This window comes from Acanthochromis polyacanthus, chromosome 12, assembly GCF_021347895.1.
Source record: "Acanthochromis polyacanthus isolate Apoly-LR-REF ecotype Palm Island chromosome 12, KAUST_Apoly_ChrSc, whole genome shotgun sequence".
In the NCBI taxonomy this organism is placed as follows: Eukaryota; Metazoa; Chordata; class Actinopteri; family Pomacentridae; genus Acanthochromis; species Acanthochromis polyacanthus.
In genome coordinates, this window is record NC_067124.1 from 10,866,863 (window position 1) to 10,888,754 (window position 21,892).

Consider the following 21,892-nt stretch of genomic DNA (forward strand, 5'->3'; position numbering starts at 1 on the left):
TGTGAAAGACGAGAGACATGACTTTCTGTTCTGATCCTGTCTCATCTGCAAAGCCTCGTGGAAGTTTAAAGGAAAAACTCATCCAACAACACCTGGACTAACTCATGTTAAATGGCTCAGATATTTGATGAGGTGAACGTACCATCCATGTTTCCACTGATGTCTCTTCTTGTGATGCAGCTGGACTGTCGTTGCTCATCGTCTCCTCCGACTCTTGCATCTGTTGAGTTATGCTTTGAGAACAACATCCTAGCATCCTAAGAAGACAAATATAGCTCATAAGCAAAAGAAATAATCACAGTCTTACTGTGGTGAATGGGAAGACAGAGTTCCCTTGAATGTAAATAAAGGTGAACACAACAGCCACTGCAACTACAACACAGAACGTTTTCATTTTCACTCTTTCGGTTTTTCCTTTCTGCTTTTTTGAGTGTGATAGCTGAGTGTGTGTTTATACTCAGTATACCACTGTTGTCTCATCATTGAAAGGACTTGCCTCCAGAAGTGACATTGCATCACTTGTGATGCTGGGAATGTTTTTGGGAATTTCCCAAGGAATGGGATGTTTTTTTATTTTTATTTGCTGGGCACAGTGTTTGCTAGAGAGATTTTAACAAAAAAATATCACCTCCTAAATTTTACAGTATACTGTTTGACAGCAATATGCATTGTGTATGAATGTGTAATTAATTCTCTTCTCAACATTTTAAGAATAATTCAAAAAGATGCATCCAGTATATATTTTTTTCTTAGGCATGAATTAAAATGTCAAAGCAAATTATAATACTCTATGGGTCCACTTACATCTTGCTTGGTTGATTAAAATGCAAATTCTAAACCTAGAAAATCATTCACCAGCTTCTTTGGAATCACTTGTCTTAAAATGATAACATCTGACCAATGTAACCATCTGATCACAGAGTGTTTTACTTGACAAAAACTAACTCAATTTCTTGTCATGAAATCGTTGAAATATATTTTAGCTTCACAAATAGTAGAAATACAGTTTTATCACACTGGATATTATAAACACTGTAACAGTAAATTTCTCCTTTGTGAGATCAATAAAGTCTATCTTATCTTATCACCTAAACTGTACTTCAGTTTACCTTTTCAGTGTATTAAATGCAAAAATGAAGAAAACATAGAAAATGCAATTGTTAGGATAAATGGAGGAGCTCAGGTGCAGGAAACGACAGACAATAAGTTTTTAAATGAATGAAATTTAATGAATCTTGCAACGAACTACAAATCCCAAAACGGGACGAGTAACAGGAAGTATCTTGTGTAACACAAAACAGAGGTGCATGAACTCCATGGCAAACGCCAGAACCTCAGTAAATAACATAACCCCAGTATCACATGATATGTGGCGCAAAGACTTTAAGATATCTGGCCAGATAGGTGAACCTGGACAAAAGGACAAGCTAACCTTTTCCAGTCTGGCCAGGCAAATTGAAAGTGGGCTTAGCAAAAGTTACCCAGAGTCAGACATCATTGATGCTGTGATTCGTGCCATCACACCAGGTTTACAGCTGCGGAGCTATCTCGAAGGGAAAGAAAGTCTGACACTTCCTGCTCTTCGCAGAATTCTCAGATCACACTACCAGGAGAGAAGTGCCACAGAATTATACAAGCAACTTACCTCCGAGGTCCAGAGCAGTAAAGAGTCTCCTCAAAATTTCCTCATAAGAGCAATGGACCAGAGACAGAAAATACTCTTTGCTTCTCAGGAGGCAGAATCAAGTGTAAAATATGACCCATCTCTAGTTCAGAGTTTGTTCATGCACACTGTTCTGACTGGTTTACACAATGACAACATTAAAAGTGATCTGCAACCTTACCTCTTACAGATGAACACCACAGATGAACTGTTGTTGGAAAAAGTGAATATTGCATACACCAATGAAAAGGAGAGGCAGGACAAAAAGAAACACACAGCTCCATCACGAGTAACAAATGTGAGTACAGTTCAGTCCAGTGAGGCATCAGTGAGGGGGAAGAACACCACTCAGCAAACCTCACCTTCTCTGTCCTGTGATCTCTTGTCTGAAATTAAAGAAATACGCTCTGACATGACATTGCTGAAAGATCTGAGGGCTGAAGTCTCTCAACTTAGGGAAACTATCCACCGGACCACACCAACACCAAATGCAGAACCAAACAACATGCCTGTTCCTTGTCCAGTGCTTCCACCCCAGCAGTCTTCCCCCTACAGGGTTGACCCAAATACCATGTCATCTTACCAACAACAGCCAGCAGCGGTACAAGGATATCGACCACCATTTGGCCCTGGACGGATGAGAGAAACGGCTCAGTTCCAGCAGAGGTTCGCACCACAACAATATTATCCAGCACCTCGTCCCCACCCCAGGTGCTTCGCTTGTATCCAGACTGGTGAAGAGTACTGTCAACATTGCTTCAGGTGTGGTAGCATAGAACATTCAGAGCAGGTTGTAGGATGGAGAAATCAACTAGAACAGCTGGCAGGAGTCCTTTAAACTAAGACAGGTTGCTCCCATTGGGCACGGGGCAACCAGGAAAACATATAAGTCCCAGTTTTGTGCTAGCTGTGGGAAAGAGGAGAGGGATGAGACATTAAAATGCTGCTCAGTCTGCAAAACTACATTATATTGTTCTAAAAAATGTCAGGGAACTCACTGGCCCATACATAAAAGAGACTAAGCCACACACGTTCAGGTGTTACAAGACAGGTAGTACAGCCACATGGAAAGTCTAGGCCTAAGAAAAAGACTACAACAGAGAAAATGTGTACAGTAAGAGAGTTAGTTGGGCAGAAGTGCCTTATCAGGTGTTTCCTGCACAAACAGAAAACCCAGGATCACAAATTTGTGCTATCGATGAGGTGTGGAAAGAAAAATCACTTACCAGATGTGCAGCTAAGAGATGTAAAAGAACTTATTGGCCCTTCTAACCCCTTACAGATAGAGGCAGCTAATGGGACAGAAATGCCATATGTAGGGTGGCTCGAAATGACTTAAACTGACTGCCAGTGATGATGAAATGCTAATCCCTGTGCTAGTGTTAAAAGGTAACCAACAACAGTGTCCTATAATTGGTAAAGATCGGCTTGTGAATGCAGTTAAAATTGCATTCCCTCACCTTAGGAAAACCAAAGCAAATGCCTTGATTAGTGCTGTGAGGGTAGGACAGGTATGTGAGCACAATGTGAGGACAGTGAATACCAGGGTCAGCGTACCAAAACGTAGCTCACTCCAGATTGAATGTCGAATACAGGCTCCACCCTTCAGAGAGGATGACACCCTGATCTTTGAGCCCTACGAGAACCCGCAGTGGCCAGAATTTCACGACACCCTTGTGACTGTAGTAGCAGGATGGGCCCCAAAAATCATTGTCAGTGTGCAAAATTCCACAGGTCATGACATCACACTCCAAGGGAGGACTGTCATTGGAACTGTACAGTCAGTGAAGTTAGTATATCCAGTCAACATATTTAACACAGATAATCCATTTACTACATCTGTTCATCACATCCAGACCCAAAGATCTAGTGGAAGCACTCCTGCCCACGAACAATGGGACCCTCCTGATGATTTAGGTCACCTTGATGAACAACAGAAACAAATGGTCAGTCAGATGTTAAGAGAGGAGTCAGGATCATTTTCCAGGACTGATGACGACATCGGCTGTGTGGAAAACTTGCAGATGGACATTACACTAAGAGACAATGAACCAGTGTCAAAAACTTACCTGTCTGTGCCAAAACCACTGTATCAAGAGATGAAAGACTATTTACAGGATTTGATAGCACAAGGATGGGTTGAAAAATCCAGGTCTTCTTATTCCTCCCCTGTTGTCTGTGTCAGAAAAAAGGACGGGAGTCTGCGCCTGTGCATTGACTACAGGGAGCTGAACAGAAAGACGCACCCCGATCGCCACCCCATCCCCAGAGTACAAGACATAATGGATAACCTGGGAGGACATACACTCTTTTCTCTGCTAGACCAAGGTAAGGCTTATCACCAGGGATTCATGGCCAAGGACAGCAGACATCTAACAGCCTTTGTGACACCCTGGGGCCTATACAAGTGGGTACGAATCCCATTTGGACTCATGAATGCACCTGCAGCATTCCAGCGCTGCATGGAGGAATGCTTAGATGGCTTGAGAGATGAAATATGTGTACCATACCTGGATGATGTTCTCGTGTTCAGTAGGACATTTGAGGATCACGTCAGCCATGTCAGAACAGTACTGCAGCGATTGAGAGAACATGGGATCAAATTGAAACCCAAAAAGTGTGGTCTGTTCAAAACAGAAGTGCGGTACCTTGGGAGGATTGTGTCAGCTGAGGGAAGCAGGATGGATCCTGCAGCAGTGACAGCTCTGAAACAGAAGCCACCAAGTAATGTTGGAGAGTTAAGAGCAATCTTGGGTCTTAACTCTCCTTTTGAGTTATTATAGACAGTACATTAAAGATTTCTCACGCATTGCAAGTGCCTTATATGACCTGCTCAAGGCACCTACAGAAACTGATTCATCACCAAGAAAGAAAAAGAAATGACAGACAAAAGGAAATGGCAAAGGATTACCGTCAAGCACACGCATTGAATGGACTGACCAACATCAGACAGTCTTGGAACAGCTGATGGACTGTTTAAGTCAGCCTCCAGTCCTGGGCTTCCCAGAATTTTCCCAGCCATTTATCCTTCACACTGACGCCTCTAACCAGGGATTAGGTGCGGTGTTATATCAAAAACAGAGTGGAAAACTACGTGTAATAGCCTACGGCTCCCGTACTCTGACTGTGGCAGAAAAGAATTATCATTTACATTCAGGAAAGCTGGAGTTTCTGGCCCTCAAATGGGCGATTACAGAAAAATTTCGAGACTATTTATACTATGCACCATTCTTCACAGTCGACAGTGACAACAATCCACTTACCTATGTTTTGTCCACTGCCAGATTAAATGCAACAGGATGCAGATGGGTTGCAGAACTGGCAGATTTCCACTTCACAGTCAAGTACCGCCCTGGTAAGGAAAACGTTGATGCCGACAGTCTGTCGAGGATGCCTTTGGATATGGAAACATTCATGAGAGAGTGTTCAGAGGAAATGCCATATGATGTGAAAGGTGCAGCTGTGCAAGCGGTTGAAAATCAGGATGAATCAAATGTGTCATGGTCCATGGGTGTCTCAGCAACATCTGCAGCAGTCACCACTGATGCATCAATCATTCCATTCACAACAGAACAAATCAAGGATGACCAAAGAAATGATCCGACAGTGGGACCACTGATCCAGCACAAGCTGACCGGAAAGAAACCATCCAGCCAACAGCTGAAAGAACTCAGTCCACAGGCAACACGCATCTTCAGAGTGTGGGACAAAATGGAAATTGATGAAAATGGAATCTTGTACAGGAAAACAGCAAACAGGAAACAGTTAGTGCTTCCAGAGAGATATAGACGTACAGTACTGAAGGAACTCCATGATGAGATGGGCCATCAGGGCACCGACAGAACCCTGTCATTGGTCCGGGATCGATTTTACTGGCCTTATATGCAAAAGGCGATAGAGGACTATATCATCAGATGTGTGTGTCTTAAACAGAAGAAGCCCTGTTGTGAAACACGAGCACCATTGACAAACATAACCACCACTCAGCCATTTGAACTTGTTTCTGTTGATTTCCTGCATCTTGAAAAATGCAAGGGTGGTTATGAATATATTCTGGTGATCGTTGACCATTTCACACGTTTTGCACAGGCATATGCCACAACTTCCAAATCAGGCAAAACAGCTGCAGACAAAATCTTTAATGACTATGCGCTGAGGTTTGGATTTCCCACTAGAATACACCACGATCAGGGTGGTGAATTTCAGAACCAACTCTTTGCACAGCTACAGAAGTACTGCGGAGTTGCAGGGTCGAGAACCACTCCCTACCACGCCCAAGGGAATGGACAGGTCGAGCGGTTTAACAGAACACTACTGCAGATGCTAAGGACTCTCACGGAGAGGCAAAAGACCAACTGGAAAGACTCACTAAACAAATTGATGTACGCATACAACTGTACTCGCAGTGAAGTGACTGGTTTCTCACCCTTCTATTTGTTGTATGGACGCTCTCCACGGTTGCCAGTTGATGTGCTTTTCAGCCTGGCCCCAGAGCAAGACGACAGTAATTTTCAGAGCTACATGGAGAAGTGGAAACAGGGCATGGAAGAAGCATATGAGATTGCAAAGGAAAATGCTCAGAAGAGTGCAATGAGAAGTAAGCGGCGTTACGACAGTGGTGCAAAAAGTTCAGTACTACAGCCTGGTGATCGCGTCCTAATTAGGAACATAACACCTCGTGGAGGCCCTGGAAAACTGAAAAACCACTGGGAGGATACTGTCCACACAGTTGTGCGTCAAGTGAGTAAAGATATCCCTGTATATGAACTCAGACCTGAGAAAGGAAAAAAAAGGACTGAGGATTATGCATCGCAATCTTCTTTTCCCATGTGATTATCTGCCACTTGAAATTCCAGTACAGCCACAAATAAAGAAATGTGGGAGAGAACAAAGGAGCAGAACAATCAGAGGAAGAAGATGACGATGATGAGTACTACCCAGTGCCAGTCCAGCAACAACCTGAACAGTGCCCACTTGAGCTTGAAAACACTGCTCGCACTAGTGCACCTGTAGAGTTGGAATGTATGGATACAAGGAGCAATGTGACACCTGAGTTGGAGGATGAGCAGGAAGCAGCAGATACAGTAGAGTGCTCCTCAGAGATAGAAAACAGCTATATTGGAGACCCGCCTGCAGAAAGCACTGCTCACTTACCTGCTCCAAGTAATCTCAGTGGGGATGAACTACGGCGGCCCCGACGACAACATAGACAGCCAAAGGTTTTCACATATGATATACTCGGCCACCCAAGCTGCTACTGTATCAGAACACCGCCACATCACATAAACTTTGAGGTGCTGTGGACACACCCTGCTTACTCACACTACATTCCCCAGTACTATGTACACAAGGGGTAGAGACATGGAACACCCCACACCATCAAGAGGAGTAAATGTACATACATCACATCAAAACACAATGGACTGTTAATGCAGAATGTACATTCTGATGGACTGTTGGACAGGGGGTGCAAATACAGACTGATCACAGTACATGCGCACCTTTAAGATAATGATGGACTACATTTATACTGAAAAATGTTATGGACACTGCAAACAGAATGTATGAAAAGAGTTCCAGCCTGTCAATAGGTAAGGCGAAATAGTGCATAAGTTTGAAATGTTATGGACACTGCAAACAGAATGTATGAAAAGAGTTCCAGTCTGTCAATAGATAAGGCAAAATAGTGAATAAGAGTTTGAAATGTTCTAATCTTGATGCGTTTCATGCACCGCTAGTGATTAGGGATGGGGACCGAAATTCGGTTCCGAGTAGGAACCGAATTAAAAAATGGTGGGCACCGAGCATCGAAAAAAATATTTATTTTCGGTTCTGCTTTTCGGTTCTTGGGCGCATAATATTTCTTAGATCATCATCCGCTGTATTCCCTTACGTCGTGTCTGACCAGACCGCGTGAGGAGACCACGTCTATTACGTAATTACGTCACGCCGTCTAGAGGGAGACGCTTTGGCTATGCTAACCGGCTAGCCACTAACTATGGATCGTGGGTTTGGAAAACGCTCCAAAGTATGGCTGCACTTTGTAAAACAAAGCGACGAAAAAGGAAAGTGCAATATATGCAATGCGCTAATTAGCTGCAAGACAGGTTGCACGTCAAATTTGACAAAACATTTAAGACTGCATGGCATCGAGCTGAAAGACTGCACAGTGTTCGATAAACTGCGGCATCACCCGACACAAGTGCTAGTGATACAAGCTTCGGAGCCACTAGCGCCTCTCAATCAACCCCAAAAGAGACACCGTTTACACTGGTGAAAAAGAGTCTGGCAAGAGAAAAAACAGAGGAGTGTCACCGTGCGGTTACAAAGTTTGTGGTGAAAGGACTACACCCCTTTTCAGTCGTCGAGTCTCCATCATTCAGGTAAGTTAAATAATATAAAGTCACCTGTCTATCTTAAACCTAAAACCTGCGACAACATACTTTATTTCATTTGGTGCTTTTATTTGGGTTTATTTGGGCTAATGTTTTGGTGCTGTGAGAACTGGGTGGTAGCTTTTGAAATGACTGCTCTCCCCGCGACCCAGCAATGGAAAACGCGGAGGAAGATGGGGAAAAAAAGAATAAGTGTAACGTCAACTATTAAACAAATGACTATTAAGAATTAAATCAAAACAAATCTACATCGTAGATAAGCACAAGAATGGAGTTTATATTAATTTAAATAATTCATTTATTACCGATTTTATCAAGAAACAATGTGTTTTAAGTTGTAAATGGAATAATGAAAGAAAGGTAAAATATTTATGATGGAAAACATATAGTAACAGTTATGTTTTTTAAATCTTTTTTTACAGGGAGATGACCAGGGCCCTGAATGCACAGTACACACCTCCCTCTAGAGATATTTTGGCAAATCATTTAATTCCAGCCTGGTACAAGGTGGAGAAGTCAAACATTATATCTGAGCTCATTGATCTAAAAAATATAGCCATAACAAGTGATGGCTGGACAAGCATTACCCAAGACCATTATCTTACAGTGACCGCACACTATGTCATCAGGGGAGAGATGAAACACAAAGTTCTCAAAACTAAAGCAGTCTATACATCACAAACAGGACCAGCGGTAGCTGAAGAAATTAGTGACATTTTGCAAGAATTCGGCATAATGAACAAAATCACAGCTGTTACCGTTGATAATGCAACGAACATGAATGTGGCAATAAAAAGGCTACAATTAATCAAGCTAGCCTGTTTTGCACATACACTTAATTTGGGAGCACAAAGTGTGTATTCTGTTGCATCCGTGGCCAAATGGACAGCCAAGATCCGGAGTGCTGTGGTCTGGATGAAGAGGTCTTCAATGGCCAAGATAGTGCTCAAAGAGAAACAGAAAATCCTCAGTAAGTAATTACCCCTCAGTTTGTTTTACAGAACAGAATAATATTTGATAAGTGTAAGACAATAATAAATGCATCTTGATTAAATATGACCATTACTAGTCATCACCGTTCAAAAATATGCATATTATACTTAGTATAATATGCAAATTTTAGGATGCAGATAACTAGTAAAGGCTATATTTAATTGTGTCATCTGGTGTGATTGTGATAGTAAATCGATTATTTGTTTGTAGATCTGCCTCAGCATGCCCTGATCCTTGATGTAAGGACCCGCTGGAACTCTCTCTACATGATGATGGTCAGATTCCTTGAGCAATTTCCTGCAATTCAAGCAGCCTACCATGATCACCGTTTGAAGAAGCCAATGGAGAGGGACCGACTTGTTCGACTGACAGATGAAGACTTCCAAAAGGCCGAGCAATTCATAAATCTGATGAAAGTCTTGTATACATCCACACTCTGTGTTTCATCTGAATCAAGCCCTACATGCGGTCAAATCCTGCCAATTTTGAAGAAACTTGAAACACATTACACTGTGCAAGAGGAAGACACTGTCTTTACATCCACCCTCAAGCAGGCTGTCTGGGGAAACATGTCAAAGCGGTACCAAGATGATGACATCAGAGGTTTTCTTGAAGAGGCCACTGCTGTAGACCCACGTTTCAAACACACAGTGGAGGACATCGCTGTATGGGAGCGGATCAAGGAGAAGATGATGGCAGGAAAGTCAACTGAGGATGAACAGCCAACAGAGCAGCACTGTGGAGACGATGGTGTGGCACTGTCAGACTCAGGGCAGGGGGATGAAAGAGAGTGTGAGGAAGATGGAGAGCAATGTGAGGAAGAGGAGAACATGCCACCTCCTTGCAAGAAGGCTACAAAGTCTCCACTGGAGCTTTTTGCTCATGAAGACAACCTGAAAATTGAAATCCAGTCAATCAGAACCACATCCATCCAGCACCAAATTGAGACAGAGTTGAAGGTGTATCAGGAAATGCCACCACTGCTGATGTCTGATGACCCTGCTGCCTGGTGGTGGAGTAACAGAACCACGTACCCTTCTCTTTCAGAGGTGGCCTTTTCGTATTTGTGTGTTCAGGCATCTTCAACCCCCAGTGAGAGGGTTTTCTCCACCGCTGGAGATACCATCTGCGCAGAGAGATCACGCATACTACCAGAAAAGGCTGATATGCTGATTTTTCTTAATAAGAACTGTTGATTTTGATAAATTAACCACACACACACTTTTGTGTGTTTTTTGATTGTTTTTTGTTTTTGTTGTTGCAAACAGCAGTTATGCTCTGATTACATTTAGTATTTTACTCTCAGTGGCACCACGGGATGCACTTTATTTTTTATTTCTCAGGGACACTTTACTTTGATTATAAGCAGCTGTTATGCACTGATTCCTAATGCATTTACATGCATTTGACCCTCATTGCTGCTCAGACAGGTATTGACTTGTGTGCACTGTGCAGGATGTACAGTGCACATGGATGCACTTTACTTTTTTATTTCCCAGATTTCTGAGGGATCTTTTATTTTGAATTTAAGGCAGCTGCAATGTTCTGAATGCACTTGACTTTATATCTACTTGAATACTGATAAAATAATTTTCTAATAAGGTAAAGAAATAAAGTTACTTTGGTTAAATAAACATTTGGCCATTTATTTTTACTATTTTAGAATCGAAAAAAGGAATCGTTAGGAACCGGAATCGATAAGCAGAACCGAAATCAGAATCGGAATCGTAAAAATCCTAACGATACCCATCCCTACTAGTGATAATGTGATTTATTATCCTGCACTTAGTTAGGATGTTGGGGACAACATCTGTTTTGAGGGGAGGTATGTAGTAGTTGTAAATAGCGACAGAGACTGAGTTATGTATGGGTTGATTTAGCACCGATCCACTAGTAATGCCTTAAATAATGGCCGCCTGGGATACAAGTGCTGTTAGAGTTGAAATGTGCACCGATCCACTAGTAATGCTTTGGGGCTCCAGCAGGGTGAGAGCGCGGAGTTTTTCCCTCACTCAATACAGACGAGCGAGCGGATGAACAGCGTGCTGTGTGTGTTGTCTAACAATTTCCCTCGCTACACCCCTGTTTAAGGGCGCAACACCTGCTGAGCCACACCCAGAGAGAGAGAGGGAGAAAAGCATACACAACAAAACCACAGAATAATGCTCAATTAGGCCCAGCTGCTGCTGGCCTGACAGTACCCCCCTCCCTACGGGCGACCCCAGGAGCCCGAGCCGGATGGCGCCGAAAAAAAAATAAAATAAAAAAAATCGGCGATCAAAGTCCCATCTAAAATCCTGCCCCGAGGAACCCAGCTGCGTTCCTCAGGGCCATAACCCTCCCAATCCACCAAGAACTGGAGCCCTCTACCCCGACGGCGGGCATCCAACAGGCGGTTTACAGTATAAGCAGGCGAACCGTCAATGACCCTGGGTGGAGGAGGGGGATGGCTAGGGAGGGCTAGAGCACAGTCCACAACAGGTTTAAGCTGGGAAACGTGTAACGTAGGGTGGATCTTGAGGGAAGGAGGCAAGCGCAAACGTACTGAACTCTGGTTAATAATCCGATCCACCTCAAAAGGTCCAATAAAACGAGGGGCCAGTTTAGAAGACTCAACACGTAAGGGAATGTCCTTGGCTCGGAGCCAGACTTTCTGTCCAGGGCGGTAGATGGGGCTCGGCCTGCGATGGCGATTAGCCTGTGTTGCCATCCGCTGACCAGCCTTCAAAAGAGCCCGCCGCGCCGACCTCCAGGTGCCCTGCATTCGTCGGACCAACGCTTGGACAGACGGGATGTTAATGTCCGACTCCTGAGAGGGGAACAAAGGAGGCTGGTAGCCCAGTGAACACAAAAACGGGGACATTCCCAAGGAGGCATTAGTTAGCGAGTTATGTGCATATTCAATTAATGGGAGTCTTTCACACCAGGAAGCTGGGTTATCTGCAACCACACAACGCAGGAAAACTTCCAAAGATTGGTTAGCACGCTCTGTTTGTCCATTTGACTGGGGATGAAATCCCGAGGATAAACTAACCTGAGCTCCCACGATCAGACACAATGTCACTTGGGATGCCATGGAGTCGAAAAACGTTCTGTACAAGAACCTCTGCCGTTTCTTTAGCAGTGGGGAGTTTAGGCAGAGGCAAAAAATGTGCAGCTTTTGAAAAACGATCAACGATAGTCAGAATAACCGTGTTACCTTGTGAAACTGGTAGCCCGGTTACAAAGTCCACGGCAATATGTGACCAAGGGCGTCTAGGGATCGGTAGAGGTTGTAATAACCCCAGGCTGGCCTAATTTGAAGTTTTACCCCTGGCACAGGTGGTACAGGCTGAGACGAACTCCTTGGTATCGGTTTCCATGGTGGGCCACCAAAATTTGGAACGGAGGATCTCCAAAGTCCGACGAGTCCCTGGATGGCAAGCGATGCGTGAAGCATGCTTGCCACTGCAGAACCTGAGGACGCACGGCGAGAGGAACAAACAGTCTTTCTGGAGGACCATTACCTGGGCCTGGTTCCTGCTCCAAGGCTTGTCGAACAACTGCCTCTATGGGCCAAGTTAATGCTGCTAGAAGGCAGGATTTGGGCAGGATGGCTTCAGGCTCACTGGTTTCCTCGACTGCAGAAAACTGGCGAGACAGGGCGTCAGGTTTCACGTTCCTGGATCCTGGGCGATAAGACAGAGAGAAACTAAAACGTTCAAAGAACAAGTTCCATCGTGCTTGACGGGAGTTTAGTCTCTTAGCAGATCTCACGTATTCCAGGTTCTTATGGTCTGTCCACACAATGAGTGGCTGCTCGGAACCCTCCAGCCAATGTCTCCACTCCGAGAGCTAATTTGACTGCAAGCAGCTCTCGGTTACCAATGTCATAGTTCCGTTCAGCTGCCGAGAGTCGCCTGGAGAAAAAGGCACATGGATGGAGTTTCTGATCAGCAGGTGAACGTTGTGAGAGGACTGCCCCGACCCCAGTGTCAGATGCATCCACTTCCACAATGAACTGGAGGGAGGAATCAGGTTGGATAAGGACCGGTGCTGTAGTAAACCGGTACTTCAGGTCTTGGAAGGCCTGTTCTGCTTCTGGAGACCACTGAAACTTACGAAGAGTAGAAGTTAATGCAGTGAGTGGGACAGCAATCTTGCTACAGTTACGAATGAACCTGCGATAGAAATTGGCAAAGCCGAGGAATCGCTGAAGCTGCTTTCGGTTTTCTGGTACTGGCCATTCTTGGACTGCTGCCAGTTTTCCTGGTTCCATCTTGATCTGACCTGGGGAGATGACATAACCAAGAAAGGTGACAGAAGAGGCATGGAATTCACATTTCTCAGCCTTTACGTAGAGTTTGTTCTGAAGTAGTCTTTCCAGAACCTTGCGTACATGGGTGACGTGTTCTTCCAGGTCTCTTGAATAAATCAAGATGTCGTCTAGATAGACAAAAACAAAGCGGTTAATCATATCACGCAGAACATCGTTTATGAGGTTCTGAAAAACCGCAGGAGCATTTGTAAGTCCAAAAGGCATTACTCTATACTCGAAATGTCCCAGGAGTGTTAAAGGCTGTTTTCCACTTGTCACCCTCTCGAATGCGAATCAAGTGGTAAGCATTTCTCAAGTCCAGTTTTGTGAAAACAGTTGCTCCTTGAAGCGGAGTAAAGGCTGAATCCATGAGAGGTAGAGGGTAAGAGTTTTTCACCGTAATTTTATTAAGTCCCCGGAAGTCTATACAGGGTCGAGGAGACCCATCCTTCTTTTCAACAAAGAAAAATTCTGCACCCACTGGAGAAGAGGACGGTCTAATGAACCCTGCTACAAGAGAGTCTCAAATGTAGTTCTCCATAGCCTTTTGCTCTGGTTTAGATAAACTATACAGCCGACTGGAGGGTAGTATAGCATCCCCAATAAGGTCAATGGCACAGTCATAAGGACAATGTGAAGGAAGAACTGAAGCCTTTTCCTTACTAAAAACTTCGGCTAAATCGTGGTACTGGAGTGGTATAGAATCCAAGTTTATGGGTTCAGATGGAGAGGTGGAAACAGAGCTAGGTGGAGAAGAGGCTGAGAAGAGACAACTCTGGTGACAACTGGGGCTCCAAGAGGTGACTTCCCCACGTTGCCAATCAATCTGAGGGTTATGTGCAGTTAACCAAGGAAAACCAAGTACCATCGCAGGCTTTGAATGAGCCAAAACACAAAATGACAGTCTCTATGATTTCCAGCCATTAAAATCTCAATGGGAACAGTTCTTCTAGTCACATTCAAAGACCATTAGACCATTCAAAGATCGAGCCACCAAAGGTTGACCTAAGGGGACAGTAGGAATCCTTAATTGTCTTACCAGTTCATGATCCAAGAAACATTCCTCTGCCCCAGAATCCACCAAAGCGGAGATAGGCAAGGAAACTGACTCCCAACAAAGGGTTGTACTCAACTGGAGTCGGAGCCGGGGAGCAGGAGTCGGCTTGGCCCACCAATAGCTCCCTGTCTACTGGTGAGCCTTGTCTTTTGCTGCAATCTGTGGACAGGTGGCGATGTAATGACCAGCCTCCCCACAGTAGAGGCATAGCTTGGCTGCTCTCCGGTGCTCCCTTTCCTGGGGGGTCAGCTTGGCACGACCCAATTGCATCAGTTCCGATTCATCAGTTGCGGTGGCTGGGGGGCTTGTCTTTCGAGAGGAAGGGCGCGAAGCAGTATTTCCAACAGGACGGCTCTTTCACGCCGTCGTTCTCTCCAACGATTATCCAGTCGAACGGCTTCAGCAATCCACGCTTCCAATGAGGCAGGTTCGTCACGGCGAGTCAATTTGTCCTTCATGTCCTCATTCAGACCTCGATAAAAGGTGTCTCAGGGCTGACTCGTTCCAGTCTACTTCGGCAGCTAAGGTTCGAAACTGCTGAGCATACTCGGCAACACTTCGGTTCCCCTGCTGGATGGATCCCAGTCTAGTTGCTGCATCCCTGCCGCTTACTGGATAGTCAAAATTCCTCCTCATCTCGGCCACAAAAGCTGCATAGGAGTTGCACAGGGGTCCCCTTCTCTTCCACACCGCTGTCCCCCAGTCACGAGCATCACCAGATAAGAGACCGATAAGGTAAGCAATCTTAGCTCTATCAGAAGCATATGACTGAGGTTGTAATTCAAACACTAATGAGACTTGAGTAAGAAAAGCCTGACAAGAACCGAAATCGCCATTGTAACGCTCAGGGGTCGGAGAATTAGGCTCGTTCTCGGGCGACGGAGTAACTGCTGTCGAGGTCTGACCAGCCAATTGATTTAATTTCTGTGTTATCGCAGAAAGCTGTTCAAACATGGCTGTATTACTTGACAGTGAACGCAACGTTTCATCATGTCTGTCTATAGCCGCATCAAAATTAGACAAAGTACTCTGAAGATCTGATCCAATTTCCATTCTGGTGTCTGTTGCATCTCCTGCTGAGCTCATGATGTGGCCCGATCGTAATGTTAGGGTAAATGGAGGAGCTCAGGTGCAGGAAACGACAGACAATAAGTTTTTAAATGAATGAAATTTAATGAATCTTGCAACGAACTACAAATCCCAAAACGGGACGAGTAACAGGAAGTATCTTGTGTAACACAAAACAGAGGTTGCGCAGACTAGTGGCTCAGAGAACTAATCACCAGAGGAAAAAACTCCAAACTAAATTCCTCAACAAGAATTACATACATTTCACCAACAAAGCTAATCTCCTAGTGCTTCCAATGTCACTAAATCTCAAGAATACTTATAGTGAAGTTAACACACAGAAATGAACAATACTAACTTGCTCTCTCTCAATAATGCTCTGCTCTGACAACCAGCTGTCTCATCTCAACTACTACTACGCAGGTTAACGTTACTCAACTCAGGCAAACAATTAGTTTTTCTCTCAGTACTTAACGGAAGAAACGGGATGCTGGGTTCCAGGGCTGATTGATGGTTTGTAGTAGGTCGACAGTCCATAAGGTTGCAGGAGTGGAGCAACCATCGATGTATTAAAGGGACGCCGAATCAGCAGGAACGTGTCTTCCGAACTTCCTCAAGCAACGGCAGAAGAAATGTAGTTGGAACTAAGGCAACCATCGATGTGTGGGAGAAACGCCGGATGGCTGAAACGTCTCTGCCGAATTTCCTCAAATGAGCAGACGATACGTAGCTGGTGGCTGTGGCGAGGCAGGAACTGGGACGGCTGAACCGGTGACTAGAGAGAAGAACAAAGAGCGGTGTTAGGAACGGATGACGGTGAGAAGTGGTAAAGTAATCAGGTGAGTGATTACAGGAATGGATGTTGCTATTGCTATGATCCGGCGCTGAGGAGCAGGCAGCATCTGCTTATGAAGGAGATGGTGATGATCTGATGAGCTGCTCTCAGCTGCTTCCCCGCCCAGCGATCATGATTGAATAAAGAACACCTGTTGCCACTCCTGCCTGCTGAGCCACACAGAGAGAGAGGGAGAAAAGCATACACAACAAAACCACAGAATAATGCTCAATTAGGCCCAGCTGCTGCTGGCCTGACAGCAATATTGTAATAGATGCCTTAGAATATGATACTACTGGAACAGATCAGTCCAATATACCTTAAACCTCAACACAACATAGAACCAACAACAAACACACTGTTGTTATCACTTAAGTTATTTAGGATGTTGTGTCTGTGTCAAATAGAATCAGGCTGAGGAAGTCATTTAATACACTGTGTGAAGTTAACCCTGAGAAAGGCAGGGGCCATTAGAATTTTCAATCTTTCCAAATATACTGTGCAATAACCAAAATCCTTCATGCCACTCTGACCTAGATCAACAACGTGTACTTTAAATAGCTCCACATGTGTTGGGATACAGACTGTCCTTTCAAATAACCTTTCTCAAGCCTCACCTCCAGAACCTTCTTTACAGTTTGAACTACTTAATGAAACCCAGTTATAGTGAACACATGCAATATCTTAATGCTTCAATTCTACAATTTCATTTAGCAGACGCTTTTGTCCAAAGCGACGTACAACACAAGCAAGAATTCAGACATAAGGAAAAACCTGTAGTAAGTTCAAAGTGCTCAAGTGCGATCGGTCAAAGGTGTTGTCATCAAGTTGCAGAAGAATTGCCAAACCCCCCCCCCCCCCCCTTTTTTTTTTAAACTTTGTCAGCGCTAAATAAGTGCTGGGTTTTGGACCACCCTGTCAGGAGTGTAGGATGTAGTGAACCCAAATGCCGACATAGTTGACAAAACGCTGGGCATAATGGTAAAAGGTTTATTAACTCAAACTACAACAAACTGAAAACAAGACTGAGGTGGCAAAACTAACTGATCAGTGACAAACAGGGCTGAGGAAAAAATACTCACATATGAGGAAACTAAATGGAAGGTGAAAACAAACCAAAATCCAGGTCCAAAACAACTGAGTCCAAAAGGAGTAATCCATAACCAGGGAAGCAGTATAATCCAGTGAGTGGGCGCAGTCCAGAGGAAAGGAGGGGACGGAGACAGAAACGGGGTGAGTCCAAGATGATGAGCCAGCAATGACAGAAGGAAAAGACAGGGCTTAAATATTAGCAGGGGGGACCAGGTGGAATGAATTGGCTTGATTACATCAGCTGAAAACAATCAGAGGCCAGGTGCAGAATGGGTAGGGAGCAGCAGACAGAGGGAGACAAAGAGACCAGACAATACAAGAGGGAAACAGAAACGGGAACAAAAGGCAGAATCCTGACACACCTGACTTATTCTACCCCTAAGGTGGAGTCAGATTAAGTGCCTAGGTGTTCTCTGAACAATTGAGTCTTCAATTGTCTCTTAAAAGTAGAAAGTGACTCAGCAGAACGCACAGAGTTTGGTAGTTTGTTCCACCATTTGGGAACAACAGTGGAGAAGAGTCTGGCTAGAGATATCGAGCCACGCTGGGCTGGAAGCACCAGGCGTCTCTCACATGCAGAGCGAAGTGGGCGTGAAGGGGAGTAGACCTGGATCAGGGAATCCAGGTAGGCTGGGGCCATTCTTGTAAATGTTTTGTAAGCCTGGAGGAGAGTTTTGAATTTGATTCTGGCTGCAACTGGAAGCCAGTGAAGGGAGATGAACAGGGGAGTGACACAAGCTCTTTTGGGCTGGTTCAAGACCAGACATGCTGCTGCATTCTGGATCATCTGTAGAGGTTTGACTGTACATGCTTACTTTTCCTATTCCCATGTAGAACTGAAAGGAAAACATTATCTTTGGCATAACTACAGTGGCAAAACTTCAGCTTGATAGTGTAATGTCATCCTCAGATTAGAATTAAATTCCAATCACTTAATAGTTTTGAGAAATGCAAAAATTAAGCAAGATGTGGGGACCATGGTGGTCCTGAGGTGCATCTATTTGAAGAGTTAATTTTCCCAAGCCAAGGTCCACAGAGCCAAGTCAACGCATGTGCAAGAGTTGGCTTGCACTTAGTTATGTGTCTGCAGTACACAAGACTGCAATTTCAGAACCACAGTTGTATGGCAACACCTAGAGCTCCCTTTTTCCTTCACAAGACCCCCCTTATTGAATTGGATGTTAAAGTATATTCAGATCTCACCCAAATAGTACTTTCTGTCCAAGTACTCATTGTTTAAGTGTTTGTTCCCACCCAAACAATGCTTTCTGCATTACAGTTCAAGTTGGTTGCTAAAAGCTGCATGTCGAGCAAATTGTGCAATTAGAATTGGTAGTGTCTATGGATACGGGTCCGTATCCGTAGCCCACAGGCTACGGGTACAGCACTTTCCATTTGCCAGACAGATACGGACCGTACGCGAGTCAAGAAGCTGCTAACCACTGCAAACTGTTGAAAGGTAAGCAAAGGTTAAGGTTAGTGTTAGGGTCAGGTTTAGGGTCCGTACCCGTCGTACCGATGCTACGGGTCCGTACAGCTAGCGTCTACCGGGAGTTACGTGACCAGATCTTGCGTATCTGATTGGCAAATGGCACGTGCCGTATCCGTAGTCCACAGGCTACGGGTACGGGTCCGTACCTCTAGCAACAACCATTAGAATTACTAGGTAATTATCAGGAAAAATAATGATGCAATCATACGCTGTGACCTTTGTAGTCATGATGTTACGATTTTGGGGTGGAGAACCCAAACGCAGACAAACAGACAGGCCAAAAAGGTGATAATGAAAAAGGGTTTTATTTTTAGGAAAATTCCAAAAATGCAATGACCAGAACCAGTCCAAGGGAGGCAGGACAGAAACCAATTAAACTAATGCTCTGAAAACCAAAATGCTTACTAAAACAAAATTAAGCAAAGGTACTCACACAAACTGGAGAAAACTGATAATCAAAGGAGCAAACAGGCTGGGGGGAATCCATAAAGGGGCAAAAGCAGCAAGGTCCAAAGGCAGAATGTAATCCAGAGGTGGGGAACAGAGGCAGTGGCAACATGTGATGAATGCAAACAATGCTCCAGCAAAGACTGAGGGAAGCAGAGGGTTTATATAGCTGAGGGAACAGGTGAGAGGCATTGACTGATTGACTGCGGCTGCAGCTCATGCAGCAATTAGGTGGCTGAGTGCAGGGAGACAGGGGCGAACGACTGGGAGAGAGAGACAATAGAGAAGGACGGCAGACAGAGGGACACAGAGATACACAAGCCAAAACACACACAAAAGGGCAATAATGGGGAAAGGAAAGAAAAGGGGAGAAAAAGGGCAGGAGCAGGACCATAACCATAACACATGAGATCTCAAACAGATATTTGAAAGCTTGGAGAGAGGCAAGGCGTGACAGCACTTTGGCAAGCCATAGGTAACTTTGCTGTCCAACTGTAGACATAAGAAGACTTCTTTATGTTATGCAAATAAATCTTGTTTATGCAATAATTTTCATCCATCTTGGCCAGAATTGCAGTCCTTGCATCAATAGACTGCTTAGCGCTCCAATTCAGTAGACAAGGGTCCTAGAAATGTGCTATGAGCATTGAGGAAACAGAACAATGGAGATATGTTGTGTTCACCTATGTGTTGAATTTTACATTGTTGATATAGAGAAGCAGAAAAATGGCTGCCTGTTGTCCTCTAAAGCTCAACAAATCAGTGTTTGACCTCTTACAGTGAAACCAATCAGTGCTGAGACCTGCATAGCAGTTTCAGGGATGCTCAGAAGTTCCAAATCAAAAATTTTTTCTCCCCTGAATAATTCCTATAACAGATTCTACAGGGGAACTTCTCAAACTAGCAACACGTATTAAGTTGTGGGCCTTATGACAGCAAAATATTTCGAATGAAGAGGATGATTTAAAACAGTTGATGGTTTGTTGAGCCATTTCTAAGCATATTTTCAAAAAATCTGATGAGAAATGTAAATATTAACACCAGCTTCTGTGCATTTCAACACCATACAGTCATAGTATTTAGGGTAAAGCCCATTTAAGTTTGCAGTAACTCATACACATTAGCTTCACTGCAGAAATAACTGCAAATATACTAGAAGCTGCTTTATACTGTGAACAATAGATTGTGGACTGGGATTTCTATCTTTAGTCAAAGTATCTACCAAGTTAATAGTTCTCGGACAATGTTTGTGGCTGTTGAACTCTTCATTAGATGCTACACTGACCCAGAGGAAGGTTTGGTCATTCACCTGCAATAGCACTGCTGCATCAACACACTTTAAAATATGTAGTTATTAGGTTATTGCTGCTTGTTGTCTGGTGTGATTTAATTTCTCCCCAGATATCGCCTCTAAAACCCCTAAAAAACAGCTTGTGGTTTTAAATACTTGCGAAATGGATTCTGGGGCACGCACACACATAAATGCACAGTAAATCTTGCTTCCTCATCTCCTCTTATCACTGGGAAAGTGATGGAATTGACAAATATGGCTGTTCTTTTTAGAGTTACAACTAAAAGGCACGCTACATGCCAGAATCCTTCCAGACACACCAGCTCACACTTTGACAGGTTTTCACCGTGTCCGGTTGATTTCCTTGAGCCTATCTATGAAAGAGACTCTAAGAATCATTGTGTACGTTCATGTACCTGCACACATGATTTAGAATTTTGCCTTGACATGCTAATGCATTATACTAGTCTGTTGTCTTTATTTACTATCATAAAACTGAGAGCATCACCTGTGGCCCTGTGGTCCACCCCTGCCTGCATGCTAGTGCTGTTTAAATTTTAGGAATGCTAATTCATTTATTAACTAAAAATACAGATTTAATCAAACTACTTTGCTAGAAAACATGAAGTAAATCATCAGGGCACACAAATATTCTACAGCTGACATTATTGTTATCTGCAATTGTTTCACTATGTTTTTGAGTATACAGGAATGTGAGAAATGTAGAGAATGTTTTCAAAGTTGCAATAAGACAAAAACCCAAGTCTTAATGAAAACAACATGTTAACACCCTTTAGAATAAAGATTGATTAATAATACATTTTTAGTGGAAGTAGTTCTTTGGTGCAGTGTATTCATGATACAGTCACATCACAGAAACTACATCATGGAGCATATCCAGTAACATCCACAAAACTTTGTATCTCATGAATATATTTCATTGTAGTAAATTCACCCATGTGGCAGGGTGAATGGCAGAACAAGTAAATGGCAGAACAAGTAAATGTTTTGTGGTTGTTGGAGCAGAAATCTTCAGAATCTGCAGCAAAATTTGCACAAGCCGGAGGTGTAGCAGCCGTAGCAAAAGTGACAGTGGATGCCTGGTTTGTTTCTGCTGTTATACAGCATCTAAATCACGAGCACCGTGTTAATCCTTGTTTATTTTTCAACTCATGTCCAGGAAGCATCAGGGCATTTAGAGTGGAAAAAACATCTGTTTACATTTGAATTAGTAGAAGATATTCATTCAGTTGATGTCACCT